Source organism: Varanus komodoensis, unplaced genomic scaffold (assembly GCF_004798865.1).
Source record: "Varanus komodoensis strain SLA01 unplaced genomic scaffold, ASM479886v1 scaffold75, whole genome shotgun sequence".
NCBI classification, from domain to species: Eukaryota; Metazoa; Chordata; class Lepidosauria; order Squamata; family Varanidae; genus Varanus; species Varanus komodoensis.
Window position 1 is genome coordinate 2,713,021 of NW_025336416.1, and position 20,650 is coordinate 2,733,670.

Below are 20,650 nucleotides of genomic sequence, written 5' to 3' on the forward strand. Positions count from 1 at the left end.
TCAGTGAATAAAGGTGCCATCCTGTGCGAATTTGACAGAATAAACGACATGCAACCTCCAGTGTGGCTGACTGGGGCATGCTGGGAGTTGTAGGCTTTTTTTAATGTCTTAACTGGCATAGATGTGGTCTTAACAAAGTGCATCTCAGGAGTATAAAAGGAGGTCTTCAGTGAATATAGGTCATTTGACCTTAACAAATCAAATAACCACATTGAGCTGGGAATGATAGCAAACTGAAATGAACCTGTGAACAGATTAGAAAGTGAAATTGCAAAAAGAATCAATTGCAAACAATGAATAGAGTGACAGCTGACAAGAAGCACAAATCTATTCCTGGACTGCAACATAGGACAGAGCAATTTAGCATTTACAAAGCCATCTTTTAAAAAAATATTGTGAGATGAGCAGAAATTAAACAAGAGTCTCTATGAATGGGTTGTCATGCTTCTTTCTGCAGGGGCAGGGGGGGATTCCTGTATATATTTTGCATTCATATATTCTGCCTGTTATTTTGCTTTTAAGGTGCAGCTGATATAAGCCATTTTAGCTAAATTAGCAAAACTTGCTAAACTGGAGAGTTTAAATAAGTGGATTTAGCCCAATCAAGGTGAATATCACTAAACTGGTTGAAAGGCACAATGCAAGTTAATATGCAGTCAGTATCATCAAGTGGTTTGAAATGCATACCTTTAAAAGTGAAGACCTAAAGATCCATACTCTCTATGCACCAGAGCAGAATGTACCAAAAATCCATTACATGTTAGAGAGGATGAGGCAGCTGTCCTTTACAAGTTGTAGGCAGGAGTGCAACTCAGGATATTGCACTACTGCATGTAGGACTGTGCAGTTTTCATAGATCACCATCATCATCCCGTTGTACAAAAGAAGAGCCATTCTGCATCAAACCAAAGAGCCCTGTAATCCAGCATTCTGTTCACACTGTTCCAAAGTGCTGCCTGCAGAATACTCACAAGCACAGCACGAGTACTACAGGAAATGGTATACATAAGCAGACTACCTCTAATTTCAGATGCCTGCATATACCCATCAGGAAGGGTAGGCACTGACAGCTTTATTCCCTTTTACCCCCTTTTAAAGCCCTCCAAATTGGTGGCTATCACTATATTTTGTGCAAGTGAATTTGCTGCTTTAACAATCCGCTCCATGAAAAACTTCCTTTTATCTGTTCTGACTCTCTAGCAGTTGTTTCATGAGACAGCCCCACTAGGTTCTATACAAGAGCAAAAGAAAAATGTCCCTCCATCCAATGTCTCCATACTATGTTCTGTTTTGTACACCTCCCTCCTGGCTTGTCTTACCCACCCTTTTACCAAGAGAAACAATCACAGCAATTGCAATATTTCCTGATGGGGGAGTTATCCCACTCTTTCATGATTTCAGTCACACCTCTGGGTTCTTTTTCCAATTCCACAATGCCCTTTTTAGGTGCATTTGACCAAATGGCACAGAGTATTTGAAGGGTGGTTGCACTGCCAGTTTCTTTTTGTACAACACGAGGTCTTGAAACAAGCAAAATATGGTTGGAGTCACAGTGCGCCAGTCCTGTGATCAGTGCTGTCCACTTTGGCAAAATCAGGAGCCTTCCCCCACCCCACATTGCAATAATGAAAGCAAAAATGTAAGTGCCAGATCAAACACCAAGAGCCACTTAATTTCAAACATAAGGTAGCAGGATGCCCAAGATACACAAATTGTTTTCAGCAGTTCAAATCTTGTTGCAGCAGAAGCCTATTTACTACAAAAAGCAGTAGTACTGGGATGTTAGCAAACACTACTGTACAAATTTTGCAGCATATCACTCAAAATGTATTCCCAAATATTACATTTTCAGCCTTAAGAAATGAAAATCATAGCTCGGTTGTACCAGCAGAGTTATTGAATTCTAGTAAACTGAGTTTACATTCTACAAACAGTCCAGGCTGATGTTTTCACAAAAACAGGATCAAAGCAGCAGCATACGATACATACAATTGTACAGGAACTAAGAACCAAACTAGACATCACAAGGTTTAATAGAAAAAAAAATTGGATGGTGGGAGGGAATCGTAAATGAAAGCCACTCAGAGAGGCTGCCAATTCGATTACATCAGTGGTACAGGGAAAGGGATACTTCAACATTCACACTCCAGATTGCACATCTTCCACGTGTTGGGTGGGTGGGGTTAAAAAGCCATCTGTATCCTGCTGCAAGCCATCTGCTTGAAGGCTCAGCTTTGCCCTAAGAAGTAGGGTTTGTGCTTTCTAGGAGCAGCAAAAGGAAGTCCCTGGAGAGCCAAAATGAGATGGTGCTTCCACACAAGCCATACTGAGCTCCTGTTCAGAAAAGTGAGCTGTCAGAGTAATAGCAAAGCGAGACACTGCCATTATCGGGTATGCAATTTGATGTCGAGGACACTTCTGTGGCTGGAATGACCTCTTCTCCCCACTGTCCTGTCTCCACTAAGCCCATCCAAGAACTTGATCTATTACAGCACTATTTTTACTTCAGCCTGTAACTGTAAGACCTTGAAGAGTTTCCTCCTTGGCCTTCATGAGTTCCATCCATGAATCACTGTTTGCTGTACTCAGAAGAGAGAAAGAGGTAAAAGCAAATGACTTTGCCAGTAACATTGCTGAAGCAGGAATGCAAATTGTCAATTACATTCAATGGAAGATTGAGGAAACTGTAAGAGCAGATACATACAATTTGAACTGACCCTGATTCGGAAAGATCAACAATTTGTGTCAACTCTGTACATGCATGAGCCTCATTAACACTGGAAAAAATGCTGGAAACTTCTATGGAGAGGGTGTGCTGGGAATGCAGAAATCATTCATACAACTTTGCACAGCCTCTTCCATGTGTATACTTCTCCCATGTCAGCCAAAGTGGCTGAAGAAAGCATACTAAGGGCACCATCCAATTTGGTTGCCTGTAACCCTCTGAACTCAGAGCATTATGGGCAACCAATCAAGTATTGCCATGCTTCTCTTGTTTTGCAAATATCTAGATAGCCAGTTTCAGCCATTCATGACTTTCATCCTTGCACATGAGGAGGAAAAAACAGAGGCACCACCAGGATTCCTGGTATTCCAGAAGAGCCTTGCTCCTTCCAGTCGTCCAGACCTCTCCCCATTGAGTGCTCATCCAAATATTCTATATGTTACCTTGGAAGCACAGCCAGGATGGAAAGAACTGGCTACAATGACAAAGTGATGGCATTCCTACCTTTCCTGTGGCTGTCCAGGCAGCTACCAGCATCCAGACACTTGTGCCCTGAATAAGGAAATAGGCTTGGGAAACATTACCACATCCTACATAAATGATCCCCTGCCTAGCAGCCAGAATTACAGAGCAACAGAGCAAATCAGGCCAGGTTTAAAACATAATGAAATCACTACTAGTCTGGATCATGAATATCCTCATGCGAGACAAACACACAAACAAAAAAGTCCCAAAATGAAACTTGCTTCTCTGCTTACAACACACTTCACCTTTTGTGAACCCTGTTTGCATCCAAAGACTTTCCAATGTGTAATTTAATTAGCAACCCAAATGACCCCTGATATTGCACCTAATCTCTAGAAATGCTGAGAACAAATCAACTCTTAACATGAACCTTTCTTTAAAATAAATATGATCTGCTGTCAACACTTTCCCATCAATTGTCACACTACTCATGAATCTTAAAAGTACTTTTGAGTACAGTTATTTCATTTCTTTTTTCTTTCTTTTCAATAACTGAGCAAGAAAAAGGTGGATTGTTTATGATAATTCTTACTTTCACAACAAATAGTTTTGCAAAGTAAACATGGCATTGTGTGTGTCACTGACCAGAAAAAAGATTTATAAATCCTCCATTAGATAAAAGGTATGCTTATGCTTATAGCTTATAGAATGGAGTAACCTGGTTATATTTTCACATGGAAACACCAGCCTCTTAGAGTACTTCCAGATGGGTGCCTCCTAGCACTGCTAATCAAAACAGTAACTTGGAAGGATATGGAGGGGGAGTCAGAAAACAGGGTAGGAAAACATGGGGTGGCATCTGGAACCTCCAAGCTGGTCCTCCCATTAGGCACCTTGGGAGTTACCTCAGGTGGCAAATGATAAGAGGTGGCAGGAACATGTTGGAAGAGAGAAGTGTGTGCCCCTTGGCCTTCCCCACAATCCCTAAGCTAGCCTGCTGAATTCAGGCATGGTGGCCCACCATTGTTTTTGGAGAAAAATGTTCAGTCTTGAAGAAAGGCTTTTGTGCATGGGAGAAGGCACCATCTTGTTCTTGTCTAAGTTAGCAAAATGTTTTGCACCAGTCCTGAGAACCTCTGTAAAATTCTGTGAATAATGCAAGAGGATTGTTTGATTGATTGCTACTTAGCATCTCTTTGGCAAATCCTAAGAACAGCCTGTAGTCCATTGAGGACTGTTCTGCAAAGTTAGCTTTAACCCACATTTTTATCACTTGTGCAAATATCAGGAAAGAGAGTTGGATGTGCATCTCTATTACTTATTCTAAACAATGTTCCCATCCAGACTCTGGAACTTTGAACAAGCATCTTCAAGTGAAAACAGATATAGGTATAAACTCTTTTAGTTTTTGATTTATCACACTTCTTCAAACAGCAACACCTGCACACAGTTTGTCTGCTTGACTGGTTTAATTTCCCTCTGCATCCTGTAAAGTTTGGTAATAGTTTCTTTCCTGCACTCTCTCTCACTGATCATTCCACATTTCACTCTTGTGCAGTTCACTGGAAATCACACTTAACTGAGAACCAACCTTCGAGCCCGTTTTCAAAATCAGTATTGAACACTGAACCATGAGAAGCAGTGATACAAGCAGAGAATGCTGCAAAAGATATGCAAATAAATATTAAAAAAATAATCAAGGTCTATTCTCTTAGCGTATTTCAGCTTGTATAATCCTTTTTCAGAGGAATTGTCAGTGCCAAATACGGCTTCATAAAAATGTGTTTCCTTTAAATATTTATACTGCACTCTCAAATTCTCAAGGTAACTTAATTAAAATAGACATCAACAATAGTAAAACATATTAAAAGCCAGTATCAAGGAATCTTCATCTCAGTTATGATAAATAGTAGTGCCTTTGTATTTTTAAAGCTACACCTAGAGGTCATTAAGTAGGCCGCTGATCAAATCAGCAAGGAAAAGGCTTTCCATACTTGAATCATCACAATAAAAACCCTTTCCCTTCTTGCTCTTGGAGGCCTTACTTCATGTCCCATCAGCTTTAGAGAAGCAACTGGTATAGCAGGAAGTCTTTTCATTTATGGCATCCAGGTTGAAAAATACCCTCCCAGGGCACATCCAGCCATCTCTAATCTTTGCTTTCTGGTATGAACTTCAGACCTATTAATGCACTGGGTTTGGACCTGAGACCGATTACTTTGTTGCTATAGCATTTTAATATAATGTCTGCTTTCTTTAGAATGGTTTTCCTTAGCCTCTGAATATCCTGTGAAAGAAAGCATGAGATACACAAATTTTAAATAAAATAAGTACTGTATTGGTAGATGTGTGTGCATGTGTTGCCAATAGCTAACAAATGCAATTAATACATATGCTTGAAAACAGTCAACACCCCACCCCCCGCAATTAGCCATCTATTACAACTGCTCACCAGAGAAATATCACAAAAAAAACAGCACAATCAGAGGATAATCTTCAGCCAAAGGCAGAAGAACAAACTTGTCACAATATGCTAACGGTAATGCCATCTGTAATGTCCTAGTAGAACAAACTGTGCTTTTCATCTCAAGTGCACAGAATACATGCAAGTCAATTAATTCTTCCTGAAAAAGGGGAATCCGCTTTCTGCGATCTGTGCTCAAAGCCAGGAAATGGCTATCAGCACAGGAAGGAATTCTTGGGACTTGTAGCACCAGTGCCCCAAGGGGACAGGTGGATATTTTTGCTTTAACTGTACCTCCTCCTCTCTACTTGCATGGAAAGGTTACTCCAGTCCTTCCTGTCAATTAATCACGGAAGCAGAGGAGGGAGTTCAGGCCCGATCGGCCCATTATTCCAGCTTGCTCGATGCACATGCTGAGCCTGGAAGATCCAGCAAAACATTCTGTTCCCAGGATTTTCTGAGGCTCTTGTACTTCAGTCTGATGGAGGCATGCTCCCACCATGCCAAATCTGTGTGCAACAGCTCAGTAGCTTGGTGCCAAAATTACTCCATTCCAATGAGTCTTTCACCCTAACCCTAAAAAGCTTTTAGGGTTTCAATATCAGAGTGGCCCTACAGAAAAAAAGAAACATATTGCACTTGATTCCCCCTCCAGATCTTTCAAATGCCATGCACAAGCTTCTGATATCGCACATAAGCATTCCTCAGTTGATAGCTAGTTTGCTCTTTTATTGCTAATATAATAGTTGTATGCAATAATAGTTTGTCTCAGCTGTTCTGAGACCCAAGCAGTAGAGGAGTGAAGAAGCACTAATTTGTTATTTATATTCCCCCCCACACACATACACGCAGAGCCCTGCAAAAGCATGCATTTTCCCCAAAGATTCCTGACGCCACCCCCAGCATAAGTTGATTGTTTAGTGTTGTGCAATTATGATGTCTGTAGATGGGACATTCAGACCTGTTCCTGAAAGATGCAGAATTGTATTCCATGTGAATAAATCTACAGGAATAGTGAAGAGGACTTTGCATGGAGAATATTTTGAATACCTGAACCGACCCTACAATACCAGGGAGATGTATGCTGAACATCCACGCTGACACTTAATTTGAACTTGGACTTGGTCCGCAAAGGCAGCTTGTAAATATTTAAATAAATATAAATAAATAAGTGTGGTACATTTAACTGGTTTCCTGTTTATTTGTCCCAACCGGCTACAGATCTGACACACTTCTTAGCTCCCCAAACTTGCCACCTGCTCCCAAACATAGTCCTTGTATGTGTTGCAGCTGAGTGGCACAGTAGAACTAATTGGTGGATTGGCCTCTGCCTTTGTAGTCCACATCTGGGGGAAGAATAAGTTGCTTTGATAAAGAGCAAACAGTTGGAACATTTAATAGATTGCATCTTAAAGTTCCTCAGTCACGATCAAACTGTTCCTCACTATTTCTTGCTATCAAAGATATTTCTATCCTGCGAAAAGTGCTCAGGCTAACATTTTGCCCAGTATATGTTGTTTAATATCTCTTTCATGGTGTGAAATAAACAGTTTTCCTGACATCAAGTGCTGCTTATATCAGCCAAACTAAGAGCCTAATTCTTAGCTGCTCCAGTAAGATTACCATCCTCCTGCATGTTGGTGTATTTAGCCTTCCCCAGGCTCCTGTTATGTTGTGTAATTTACACATAAGTAGACCTAAGCATAGTCCATCTAGGAGTATGTCAAAGCCTGCCTACTAAAATGTGTCCCTTGATTTCAGCCTCCTGCTTTCTACAGTTTTCTTTCTATAAACCAAAACAAAATGCCCCCAAATTTGCATAATAATAGTTCTGTGGGGTGCTCTTGTACTCCAAATGAAGGCACAAAGGAAGGTTAACTACAGGACATCTTAGTCTTTTTTCACAGCCAAGCATCTGAAGTAAAACATGCAACAAAAAGTATCAAAATCTATTGAAGGAAACCCTTTTTAATGCTGGCTTTAAGTCTGTAGGCCAAACTAGTGCTATGCAGATTGAAGGTCAGTAGACCAAACAGATTTTATTGTTATATATGGCCTCAGGAAAGATTAAATCTTCAATTATCTGTACTTGCTGAAACTGAAAGGCATTCTTATGCTGATTCCAATCTCCTGAGGGAAACATTCAGTCAAAGGCCTTTTATCTGCAGCATTTGCCTTGCCAGAGGCGCTTTTATCTGGGGTAAAAAATGACCCCTTTTGATGTCAAAGTGAGGGTAAGGGTGTTTTTGCAGAATGAAGTTTAAATGGTCTGATGCCAAGAATAAACATCCAAAGCAAGTTATGGCGGGGGGGGGTGCTTATGAGTATGTGTTTTATCACCTGAGAGGTTATTACGAATTTATGTGTACTAGCTGAAATGCAACCATCTTTAGAAGACTGAAGAAAAAGAAACTCCAGCAAAGTCTTCCATTAGAAAGTATTTAATGTGCTGAAATCTGTTCCTTTTTTGTTCATCTGCCACATTTATAGTTTATGAAAATCCCTGTTGCAGTGAATGTTTCAAGTTAGTGGAATGCATCTGGTAGAATTAGTCACACTCTGCTTTCTCAATAAGCATTTAAGTTTTATTTAAACAAGAGACTTTTCTACAGAGCTTGCTCAAGCTGTGGCCACTTTTTTCTCCACTGAGGACTGCCCTCAACCTCTTCCTGGTTCCTCCTGGTTAGGACAACCCCATCGGGCCACACCCAGTCACTCCTTTATGTTGTGATACAGAACACCCTGATAGTCGGCTATACAGCTATATCCAGGCTGGGGAACTTGCGGCTTGCCAGATCCTGTTGAGCAAGAACTCCCACTGGATTGGCCATGTTGGCTGGAGTTGATGGGAAATGGAATCCAACCATGGCTGAAGAGGTTATGCCAGCACTGATAAGATCTAGGGCTCAGATACAAGCTAAGTTAAATATGCTCTAAAGTGTGCGTGTTTAGAAGACCCTGTCTCCCAAGGAAACACCTATTTGTAAAAAAGGGATGGATGGATGGATGGATGGATGGATGGATGGATGGGGGAAATGTGGGTATCTGATGTAAAATAAAAACGAGAACACCCACAAGTAGTAAGATCCAAAGGGGGGCAGCACAGTGTGCAGCACATGTGGGCAAAAATAGAGATGTGTGAGGGATCTGTTTTAGGACTGGGTATCTGTTGGATTTCATGGATTTGGCTCCCTGGACTCAGGTCCACTTTATTGCAGCCATGAGACCAAGTCCCTGGTGAACATGCCCGACACTCATGCAGCGCTTGCCAGAAACTAAGCCCCGCATGGCTGTTTGCCTGTTCTGCTGCATACGACATGGAAGAAGATCGCCAGTTCATGGTCTTCCTCTCTGCTTGGCTCACTTTCTAATCAAGGGCTGAGCACAAGAGAAAGTCCACAGACACCAGAGGGATGGGTTCCCTGAAGCTTCAATCCATCCCTGGGCAAAAAGCCAACTAATCCAAAGGGCCCAGAGGAAGTAGATCTCTTCAGAACCCCTGAACCTTTTCTTCAGCAAGTGGCCATGGACTGATGACTTCCCAGAGATTTGAGACTCTGAGCAAATGATTTGGATCTCCAGCTGTAGGGGGGCATCTCTAAACATCTGGAGAACAACAGATTCCCACCTGTTACCTATGCTAAGAATTGCCCAAAGTTGACACGTTTCTTCCCTGCACTGTCAGCCAGTCTCCTTGCACCTGAGTTCTGGTTCCCTTGCAGCACAAGTCAAAGGCTGGTTTGGGCTTCTGTGATGTGGGAAGAATTTGCAAATTCTTCCCGAGAACGGCCTGTTCCATAGCTAACAGGAGAAAAAAGACAGCTGCTCCAGTGTTTATGTTAATGGTTCCCAGCACATTTCGAAAGTGTCACTTTATCAGTTGTTCTTATTTCATACACAACTCCCAAATAATGTTTAGAGTTCCTTGCTGCTCGCTCAGTCATGAAAACCCCAGGTCCCACTTGAAAGATAAGTATTTATTGCAGAATGTAATAAGAGAACAAAGAAAAGCAGGCAGGTATTTTGAAATAAAACAAACAGTAGGAAACTTGCGGCAGTTGGTCAGGAAACATTGCCTCTAATTTATGTCTTGTTGCTGTAAAGGAACAAAGAGCAGAAATTCCAGTTAGTTTCTTGCCCAGGTGGGTAGCAGTTCTGCTTCATGTTGCCGATCACATGAGGCAATTCCTTAAAGCACTTTACAGTGAGGTAAGAAAGAAGTAACTGCAACAAATGTTCTTGCAAGTTGTTTCTACTTTTTTTTTTCAACATCTCTATCTGCATGGAAATTAGAGGTAGTACTTTTGCCCTCTGACTTGCATGATGGTGCTTTTATTTTTCATCTGTCCTGCCTCAGCCATAGGATTTCACAGGCTGTGCCTGTATCCCCAGAGATCTATTCCATTTGGAACCTACACATGGGCTGGCTTCACATGACATGGCAAACAACTCTGCATGGTTTCCAAAGTGCACAGGGGGTTTTTTGCCTTGATGTGCCTGACAGACAACCAAACAGTTTCTACACTGGTGTGGTTTCCACTCTCCTCACTCAGTCCTCCTGCTGTTGGCATGTATCCCATCAGCCATTGCACCTGACATTCAAACCCACACTAGATGACCAGAGCAGCCCCTGCAGCTGTTGCTCTTTTCGGGGGGGGGGGCGGGCTCTGTGGTAGTTGCCTACCCAGAACCCAGCATGCCAGGAACCCGACTTCATGGGAACCAGCATGCTGGATTCAGATGACTAGAGAAAAACCATTATGAAGCACGGAAACCATAGAACAGACTGTTGTTTCTTTCTGTGGTTTCTAAAAACCAAGTGTACCTCACTGGAATACTCTCACAGGTTTGGACTACACAACAGATCATCCTGCTCAAGAAACCACTGTGGCTTGTAGTGTTGTGCAAACTCATCCATGTGTTATGACCATGTCTTCCTTCATATTCGTACCCCAGAAAATGCATGGGGGCGCATTAAGATGAAAGAGCAGCACAGTGTCGCTTGGTAGATCTAGCAGCTGAGCATCTGGAAGGATCCTGACTTTCTGGATGGAGAGCAAAGTGGAGCAATTTGGCACAAAAGGGGCCAGCTCAGGGCAGAAACAGAGCTGACTGTGGAAAATCCTTGATTGGTTTTCCATGCTGTTTAAACACACACACACAGAGAGAGAGGAGAATCGGAACACTAGGAGTTGTACATATTTTTTTTTAATTATCCCTGTGCCATTTCCCAGTCCAATCCACATAATCTGTCCAAAGCGGGCATCAGCCCTTTGATGAAAAAGAAAATGCAGGCACCTGTAGCATGCTTACATTTCTCCCTGAAAAGCTAATTGCTTCCTGTAAGGGGGCGGATCCTTTGTCTGTGTGAAAACCAGGGGAATAATGCAGAAGAAAGGATCAAATTGCCCAGGATGAATACGAGTTTGGCTGTTTGAAAGTATGAAGATAAGGAAAACAGCTGGAGATCTCCCACATTCAGTTCTTGATCAGAGGTTCCAGTGCATGTTAACCACATGACTTGGACTGTGCCTAGGTTTCGGCTCTCTGATCTCTTTGTCAGAACCACACGAGCCCACGTTCTGTCCCTGGGGCTTCATTCGCTATTTCAGTAATAAATAATAGCAGTATTAGTGGCACTCATTTTCAGTGAAGGATGCATGTCTTATTTAATGGTCTATCTCTTCGGGAGGAGAATGTGCCCCGAAGATCAAAAGACAAGGGAAGCTGTGTCTAGGGTTGCCATTTCTAGAAAAGAGGACCTAAAGTTCTGGTGGAGCTAAGAGTGGAGCTAGGCAGGTTAAACCAATCTGGACAAGTCCAGGGCTGTACTTGAGGGATCCCAGTGCAAGAGGTGCCTTAATTTGAAATGTGCAGCTTAAAAAGGTCAGACTTAGAAGAGCGAAATCTGCATTGCCCTCTTGTCAGCTGACAACCTAGCGCTGTCCTTCCTTCAGTTCCTCTAGACATACAGATTCCTGCTGCTTCTGTTCCATGATTTAACAGTTCCTTTTTTTAAAACTCATGCTGATCCCATGGAGAGATTTCACAGACAAGAAATAGTTTTATTTTTGACGATACAGGAAGACCTGGGAAATGAATATTGCAAGCCCTGAATCCCAGGGCTCTAAATTTAAAACTTAAATCAGGTCAGGACTACACAAAGGAAGCATCTTATCTCTACTGCTTACTTTTCATATGAGGACCTGACTTTTCTTTCTTCTGGCTCCCTTCTGGGCATTGAAGTACGCATTGCCTTCCCCTGACCTTCTTTGGCTTTTAATCTTCACCTTCCCATTTTGAATTCCACAATGACTGCTACACTTTAAAAAAAAATAATTTTTGAAAATCCTCTAGCTTTCTGCCCCAGATTTTTTTCCCTCTGCACTTTGTGTGGGGCTAGCCAAGTTAGAAGCCCATTGAGCCTCGTCAGGCTATGCACAAAACTTCGGCGAATGGGGCGGCATAAAAATGTTTTAATAAATAAAAAAAATTAAAAAAAACCAGCGAAATGTGTTGGTGCAAAGGCAGATACAAGGATTGGCATTGGGGTCCACTGGTTTGCAACTGTATGCCCCACACGATGAACCTACAGAACAGATGACGAGCAGAGAGAATCATCCATCCAAGCACCTGCACGGGTCCAGGTGAAGTCAGGTAGAACACTACACGCGTAGGTCTTTGCCTGGCAGCAATCTGATTTGAGCTTTGCATTTTGGCCTCCTGCTCTCTGCAGCTCAAAAACCCGAATCTGGCTTGCACCCCTTCACATTGCGAGTGACGGGTCGGATGTGCACACAAAAACCCACCCGCTGCATCTTAAAAGTATCAATGCCAGCTCCAAGTCAAGGCTGGAACTTTCCCCCAATAGCTGTTTTTCTGGGCAGGTGCATTTTATTTTTCTATAAAAGAGCATCCAAGCTACATGAGCGCCAACCTGCAGCAGGAACTGCTGCTGTCCAGACACATGGTTACCACATTGGTAAAAAGAGCTAGACCTGCCAGGCTTCTTAATTCCTGCTTGACGGACCACCTGCCTACACTGTAGGCTCAGTCTCCGCCTCATTTCCTCACAGTCTTTCAACGTCCTTGTCTACCTAGAAGTGCCTGTCTGCTTGGCTGCATCTTGGTTCTTGTCTCTTTTGGATGTGCTTCTCAGCTTGGATCCAGATTTTGTTAATAAACTGCTTCCGAGCAGCTTCTCTCGGCTCTGCTTTTGCAACTCCGCTTCCTTGGTTCTGATGTGGGCTCTTGGGGGATCTGCCGAAACAGTTGGGGTCTCCATACTTGGATGCTAACGGAGAGCATCTGAAAAGATGTTTTCAGTCATAAATAATGTATACTACTTAGCCTTTGAAGCGGTCCATACCAGTGAAATTGATTGGTGGTAGGTGCAGTACAGATAAAAGGAAGCACTCTCTTATGCTGTGTACAATTAATGCATACAACTCCCTGCCACCAGCAGCTTAGATGCCTTTAAAAAGGGTTACGCAAACTCACGTTCAGGATAAATCTATTAATCAGTTGCCAATTAATTGGGACCTCTGAGTCCATGGGCAGCGTGTCTCTGTATGTCAGATGCTGGGAACTAAAGGAGAATCTTCTTGTAGAAACATCATGGACCCAAGTAGGACCCTCATGTCCTACCTGTGAATTTCTTAGGCCAGCCTGGCTGGCCAATTTGGGTAAAGCGATTCTGGAGCAGGTGAAGCTTCATTCTGTTCTAATGATACAAAAAGGTCACCTTTCTTTTCTGCTTACTGGACCACAAGGAAGGCTGAGCGCCGAAGAATTGAGGCCTTTGAATTGTGGTGCTGGAGGAGACTCTTGCGAGTCCCCTGGACTGCAAGGCGATCAAACCCGTCAGTCCTAGAGGAGATCAACCCGGACTGCTCTTTAGAAGGCCAGATCCTGAAGACGAAACTCAAGTACTTTGGCCACCTAATGAGAAGGAAGGACTCCCTGGAGAAGACCCTGATGCTGGGAACAATAGATGGCAAAAGAAGAAGGGGATGGCAGAGGATGAGGTGGCTGGATGGAGTCACTGAAGCAGTTGGTGTGAGCGTGGGTGGACTCCGGGGGATGGTGGAGGACAGGAAGGCCTGGAGGAATGTTGTCCATGGGGTCGTGATGGGTCAGACACGGCTTCACGACTAACAGTGACAACAACAAATGATATTCAGGATGCAGGCCATTATGGAAGTTGTCTATTTCTGGTCTGAGTTCCTTTCAGTTTCCTATCTGCAAATTCTAGAAGGATTCGCTGTTTCTGTACCAGGACACCCAGCTGGTGGTGTCTTCATATTCCTTCCCACCAGCACTAAACACAAGCAGGCAGGGGGGAGATTAAGAAAATGCCAGTATGGGATAAAAACCCAGTCTCTGTAGATCTTTGGGAGTGAAGGAGCACTGCATACCTATCTTCCTTCAACTCAGTCACCCATAGGTGTCTGCTTATGTGACCAGCCACCCTGGAAACTTCCTTAGAGCATGCCAACCCATCTGACTGGATCAATACTGCCTGATCAGCCTTCCACCGGGATCAGGCAATATTTGGAGTGGCCATGGCCCACTGTCAGAGCACGTGTTTTGCACGCCGAGGGATGCTACATTGGTCCCTGGGATCATTAGGTGGCACAGGAATGTAGCACCAGCTCTGGCCTGCTCACACTGGCAGCCTAGACACTTCCAAGCACAATTTAAGTGCTGGTTTTAACCTGTAAAGCCCTGCACAGCTTGGGACCTCAATACCTGGTGGAATGCCTCTCCCAGCCTCGATCTACCTGGACCTTAAGTTCTGCATCTGGGGCCTCCCAAACAGAGGGAAGGAGGAGGAGGGCCTTTTCAGTGGTGGCCCCCAATTGTGAAACTATCTCCTCATTGAGGCTTGCATGGTGCCAACATTGTCATCTTTTTGGTGTCAGGTCAAAACCGTCCTCTGTTCCCAGGGGTTTAATGGCATGGGATGGGCTCTGCCTGCTGCTTGAATTTGATCTAGTCCCAATTGAACTAGGAAGTTTATTGTCTCATTGGCTCACTTGGAGCCAGCCAGTCACTTACTCTCAGCCTATCCTACCTCACAGGGTTGTTGTTATGAGGATAAAATGGAGCAGAGGAATATGCATCCTGGCTTGGGTTCCTCTCAAGAGGAAAAAAAGTTGGAATATAGATGCAATGTATTAATAATAATGTTTTTGTGCCTAGGAATCTTTGAAAGAAAGAATCTGATTTCACAAAAAACTTAGGAGAGGAGTACTATATTTCAGCGTTCCTTCCTCGCGTCCTTGCCCTGCAGTCTGGTATAAATCGCAGACTAGCAAACTTTAGACCAGAGGTTCTGAAATCCCAATCTAGTGTGGGGAATCAACCTGCCACCAGCACTTCATATACAGTTTTAGGTATTGGCTAGTAAAGAAATGTAATAAAGGAAATAACAAAATAATGGCCATGAAATTCTAAGCATTTTGCTTTATGAAGTCTGGCCAAGTGATCGTTTCTCACCTTGATGCTAAGGAAATAAGTTAATGCCCTAAATCTTTGGGTCAATAAACCGTTAGTCACCCGTTCGCAGGGTTAGTAGGAATGAGAAAATGCAACTTTCCAAAGGAAACACTGCAGGCTTCCTTGCCGAACTGGTCAGTTGCATTGACTTTCGTGCAGTTTACCTTTTACATAATGCCTGGTAGAAGTGCAGCGCTTGAAAAATAGGATATAAATGAGCCTTTTAAATTAGCTGAAGGAGCTAAGGATATCTTTATAGCATCAGTAGTTAGTAGTTGATGCATTCCCCCTAAATCTCGATTTTGCTGTTGCTGCAAGTCTCCAAAATTAGCATAACAATCCCAAGAAAAGAAATGGGTCCCAGGCTGCCAGCTTTCTCGCAGCTCCTTTTTGCATTCATTACAAGGACTCCTGTCTGGTGTTTTGCCATAAACGCTCTGCTCACATGATAAAACGCTACACTTAACATTTCCCCACACGCATCTCCCCTCCTGCCCCTCATCAGTGTCACACTGATCCAGCCTGATCCAACAATACTGTAAAACCAATAAGGACTCCATAAATGACATGTCCCATTACGCTGTTTTAATGGTAGTTTTCTGCTCTTATTACTTGAGAAAGTCCCTTGGAAATGAAGTGAGAATCATAATTTTATAGTCATTCAATTCACTTTTCTAATGCTCTGTATTAGAAGAGCGATTTCCGCAGTGGATTATGAAACAATTCCTAGCAAATGCCTAAAAATACCATTTTGGCGCTATTTATTTAGCTGTTTTGTATTACCCAAACAGCACAAATATAATTTTATAGCCGCAACTCAAAGCTGAACAGCATACAAACTAATCAAATGCACTAGAACCATAGAAGGTGACAATGGGGCATTTAAAAAAAACCCTCTTTCGGAGGCAGAGGAACACTTGGGTAGGGTTGGCACCCTTCTCTGCAAGGATTCCTCCCTTTCTGTCCCTCTTACCCCGGAGGACCCCGCTGCCCCACCTTCCTCATTCCCTTTGCAAAAGTGGGTGCACCGAGAATACATCAAGTTCGGCACCCAAGAAAATGCTGTGGCTGTCTGATGCAGCAGAAGTTCCAGCAGAGAGGAGGAGAACAATCAGTGTATTGTCCCAGTGCCCCGTAGTGACCAGACCTTTCACACGAGACCCGTTTGCTGTAGTGTTTTCTGGAAAAATTGGAAGTACAGCTTCCCTCACTCCTATCTGCTGGAGTCCCCACGCCCCTTTTAAAACTTAAGCATGTATAATAATAAAATTCTGGCCTGCACAAACTGTGTGATCCACTAGACCAAAGACAGGCGCACAGTCCTGCAACAACCCTCTGTTTTTGCAGCCCCAGACAAGCAGCAAAAACACGATAAAAGTTTGATCAATCCCCTGTGGACTCTGGGGGTGCTTTTAGTGTGCACTGATACACAGTAAATCATCGCAAGATTTTCCTGGGCTCCAGACATCATCTCCTTTCATTTTTAGTGCTCCCATGTTTTTTCCCCACTGCTTCTGTCTTCTGCCTTACCAGAAAAATAAAATAAGGTCTGTTATGAAAGAAAAGATGAAATAGCTACACAATGCTGATTCATTCTTTGTGCTAGGAAGGGCTTTGCCTGGAAAGGTCTTGGAATAACTCATATTCTGCTGTCGCTCTTCTTAGTGTTATGCTTTCTTGAGACTCTACCCACATGGAATATAAATTGGGAATTCCATAAATGAAAATGTCCCACATTTAAAAGAAGCATCACCCAGCATTTAGAAAACTAGCAGGTCAGGAGGTTGGCTGGGTTCTGAACTTTCTTTCTGACCTGCTTGCCCAGGAAATTTTGCCAGTGGAGAACCAAGTAAGCCAGCTCCCCACAGCTTGCATTCTGAATAGGTAGGATTCCTGAAAAACAGAAACATTGCCACCTGCTTTGAGTCTGCTGTGTTAAAGGGAGCTGGTTTCTCCCTGCATTTGTAGGCTGAAGAATAACAAAGGAGAGTTTTAGGACTCCACCTGGGACGATTCCATTCCCCCAGTAATTGTTCTTTGTTCCTTCCCGGAAGGAACTGCTGGCGCTTAGCTTCAGCCTGCCATACTGCTGGGTTTAGGGCCCGTGGCAACAGTGCTAGAAGGGATCTGGGAAGACCGCTGGCCTGTTTGCACTGGCTGTTGTGGCAGCTCTGAGGTTTCCACAGCCAAGATGCGGGAAGTGGACAGCACGCCCACGTGTGTGAGCATCTCTCAGCCTCAGCATGCATGTGTGCCGGAAAATGGAACGGGCCAGCTTTCTCCGACACATGTCCTACGGCTGGGCTTCCGATGCCTCTTCAAAAAATTGAATAGGAATGCAGCCCGCACACGACGTATGCTCCAGCAAGGCGGGGCCAAGGCAGCCCCACAGCCTTTCCATCTCTGCAGCCCCAGACAAGCTGCAAACACAGGACCAGGGTTTTCCCAGTCCCCTGCGGGGCTGTGCTCAGCTCCGTCAGTCACAAGTTGTGCGACCTGATACGGATTAAACACAATGTGGTGTCTCTTCTGCATTGAATGCATTTCAGTACTTATGCACAGCTAGAAGCTTGTCCAAATATTGGTCTACAGCTCCTTTCCTAATGGGATTGGCATTCTTCTTTTCCATTTGAGTAGCATCCAATAATGTGATTTTTTTTTTTTTTTTTAGAGAGAGAGAGAGAGAGAGAGCACGATGATGATTTTTAAAAAATCGTTTCATTGCCGAAGTATGTGAACAGATTAGGTTTGGAGGACACTGGGTTTTTTCCTGCTTCCTTTGTGCCTCTGATTTGCAGATAGCCACTCTTCCAAATATCCTTCAGCAAGCTCTCCTTATGAATGGTGCTACTGGAAATGGCCTTTAATGAGGCTTTGCCATCAGTGGAGTGTGGGGACTGCACCCTCCAAGCACAATTCTCTGCATGCTTACTTGGGAACAAGTCATGCTGATTTAATTTTTCTCCACACAGTTTGGCTTTGTGATCAGGTTGGACAATAAATGGCTTTCATACCTTGTAAAGTTAACAGATGTGTCATTATTTGATTAGAGGAGAGGCCTGCCAAAGCAGTAAATGTGTTGAACAATGTGCTTAGTTTTTGTTTCAAAAAAATCCGAAACACTTAAGTGCTTCTGCAGTGCTTTGCATGTGGAGCACTTTACAAGCACTGGCTAATCCTTATCACTCATGTAGGCAGGTGAGGGTGACTATGGATCAGACAAGATAAAAATAACCTATGTGCTTAAAAGCGGAGTCGGGATAAAAATGTCGAGGATGGATTATTGTATCTCATGAGTGGCATATGTAAGATTAGGGCCAGACAGATGTATAGGAAGGATCAGGCCTGGAGCAGAATTTGGTCTAGGGCAACGCAGGGCTTCTGTTCACACAAGCCGCGAACTCTGTGGAAACTACACCTTTGTGGGAAGATCTCACACTCCTGGGATGTGTCTCTAGGATTGTTAGCTGCCGTCCGATATGAGATCAGTCCTTTTTCTCCCTGCATTGTCTCCCAGATGCTCTCCAGGTAACAGTGCTTCCAGATGGATAAAGGGCAAATGAAGAAACGTCAGTGTATACACCAAAACACTCATACAAAATGACACAAAATTAAAAGCAAATGAAATCATACAAAAGAAAACCCTTTTCCCTTTGTAATACAAAATGCTTCTGCCCACAGCTTGCTTGTTTGTTTGCTGCTGTGTTTCATAAAGGACTGAGAATATGGCACTCAACATCTACATAATGTTATGGACGATTGGCATCATCTAATCAAACCGGCTCCGGTCAGCAGGAAGCAGAGGTGGACGGCCAACTTTTTACTTAAGGTTGACTATTGCCATATTGTTCCACAATACTCTTAATTCTGATAAATGTCAAAGCCAAACCAAGGCACTGTGGGAAAAGCTAACAGAAGAATTAACGGCCGTTTGGAAAAGCTAAATCAGTTGGATGGCCAGCCAAATATTGTTACATTTTTAAAAAATGTAAGAGCCTATTGTGAAGGGAAGTTAATGATACCTCTGTGCACTGCATTATAGGAGACAAAGATGAGAAATTGCATTTGTCCACAGGCCCCAAAGAATTAAAAGCCTCTTTCTAAAACAAACAAAACAAGAGGGTGTGTGAAATGGTACTAGAGCTCATCTCTCAGCAGAAGATGCTGGTGAAGCTGAAGATACGAGTGTCTACCTTTCTCTGGCCACCCACAAGGTGGAGCTTTGGTACAGCTGCCATTTAACAGAATTGCTGCAATGCACAAGGCTTTTCTTCCCGGTTGAACTCTAATACCTGACTTTCCTCACTGAAAGAATTCTGCAAAAATGTCTGGGACACAAATGGCTGGGAGAAACCCTGGAGAAGGTTGATATCATGCAAATATCCCAGAAACTTCTGTGAGTGAGGGATCATGACCGTACAATAAATATCTTGTGTAGAGAAGTCATTGCAGGGCATCTCCTTCTGGATTAAAGGAGGTCTCCGTAAGCTTAACTTTGGGGGAGTCTTTTGCTCCCCCAAAAGGCACTTCATTATATACAGTTCAGCATGTATTGAGAAGGTACAAAAACAAGCAGCTGCTAAAAAGACATCGAGAACAATCTTGGCATCCTGGATGCCATCCTCTGAACTCACAAATAGCCCCCTGCCTGTATCTGCACGGCAGCAACTGCATTTCAGCCAGCTCAGAACGTTTGCTTCTTCAAGATTCTCTCCCCCGTTTTTTGCAGACATGGAAAAGAGCAGAACAATATCACCGCTCCTCCCATCTGCATGATAGCAAGCTAGCCATTCAAATGGCCAATGGGACCTGCACCCTGCTCAGTTTGCTAGCCTTCCTTACCAAAATGGCTAGCCAAAAGCTAAAGAGAAATAGCTGCACATGCCTCAAAGCTCTCCGCCCCTGTGGATCCACTCTTCGGCGGCTATTCCTCTCTCATAATTAACATCTTGCTCATATGTGTGTGTGTGTGTGTGTGTGTGTGTGTGTGTGTGTGTGTGTGTGTGTAGGGGTGGTGTACAACCCTTGCGTTGCTTAATCTGTGCAGTATCACCGAATATGTAAACTTTACTTGGAATTACAGTATCCATGCCTCTGTGATATAGGCATCCTTCAGGCACACAACCCTCAATGGGTGACCGAGCCCCATTTGTGTGAGTCCCCTTTCACACATACAAAGTGTGCCAAATGAGGTGGATCTTTCCTATGCAATCAGTAGTTTTCAATACGGTAGAAACCACATGGGCTCACCCAGTCCCACTCACATGGTCATAGCTAGGCACTTCTGCGTTATTAGACTAGACAAGTCAAAAACACCTCCTATACTTATACACGGAGCCAAATTATGCACATAAATGTGCCATAAGTTCTGACTTTATAAGTAGATTCTGGGATTCACCCCAGCACAATCGTGCTGCGGGAATGGGCCATTGCAACACCATTAGATTACTGCAAGGAGAGAGAGAGAGAGAGAGAGAGAGAGAGAGAGAGAGAGA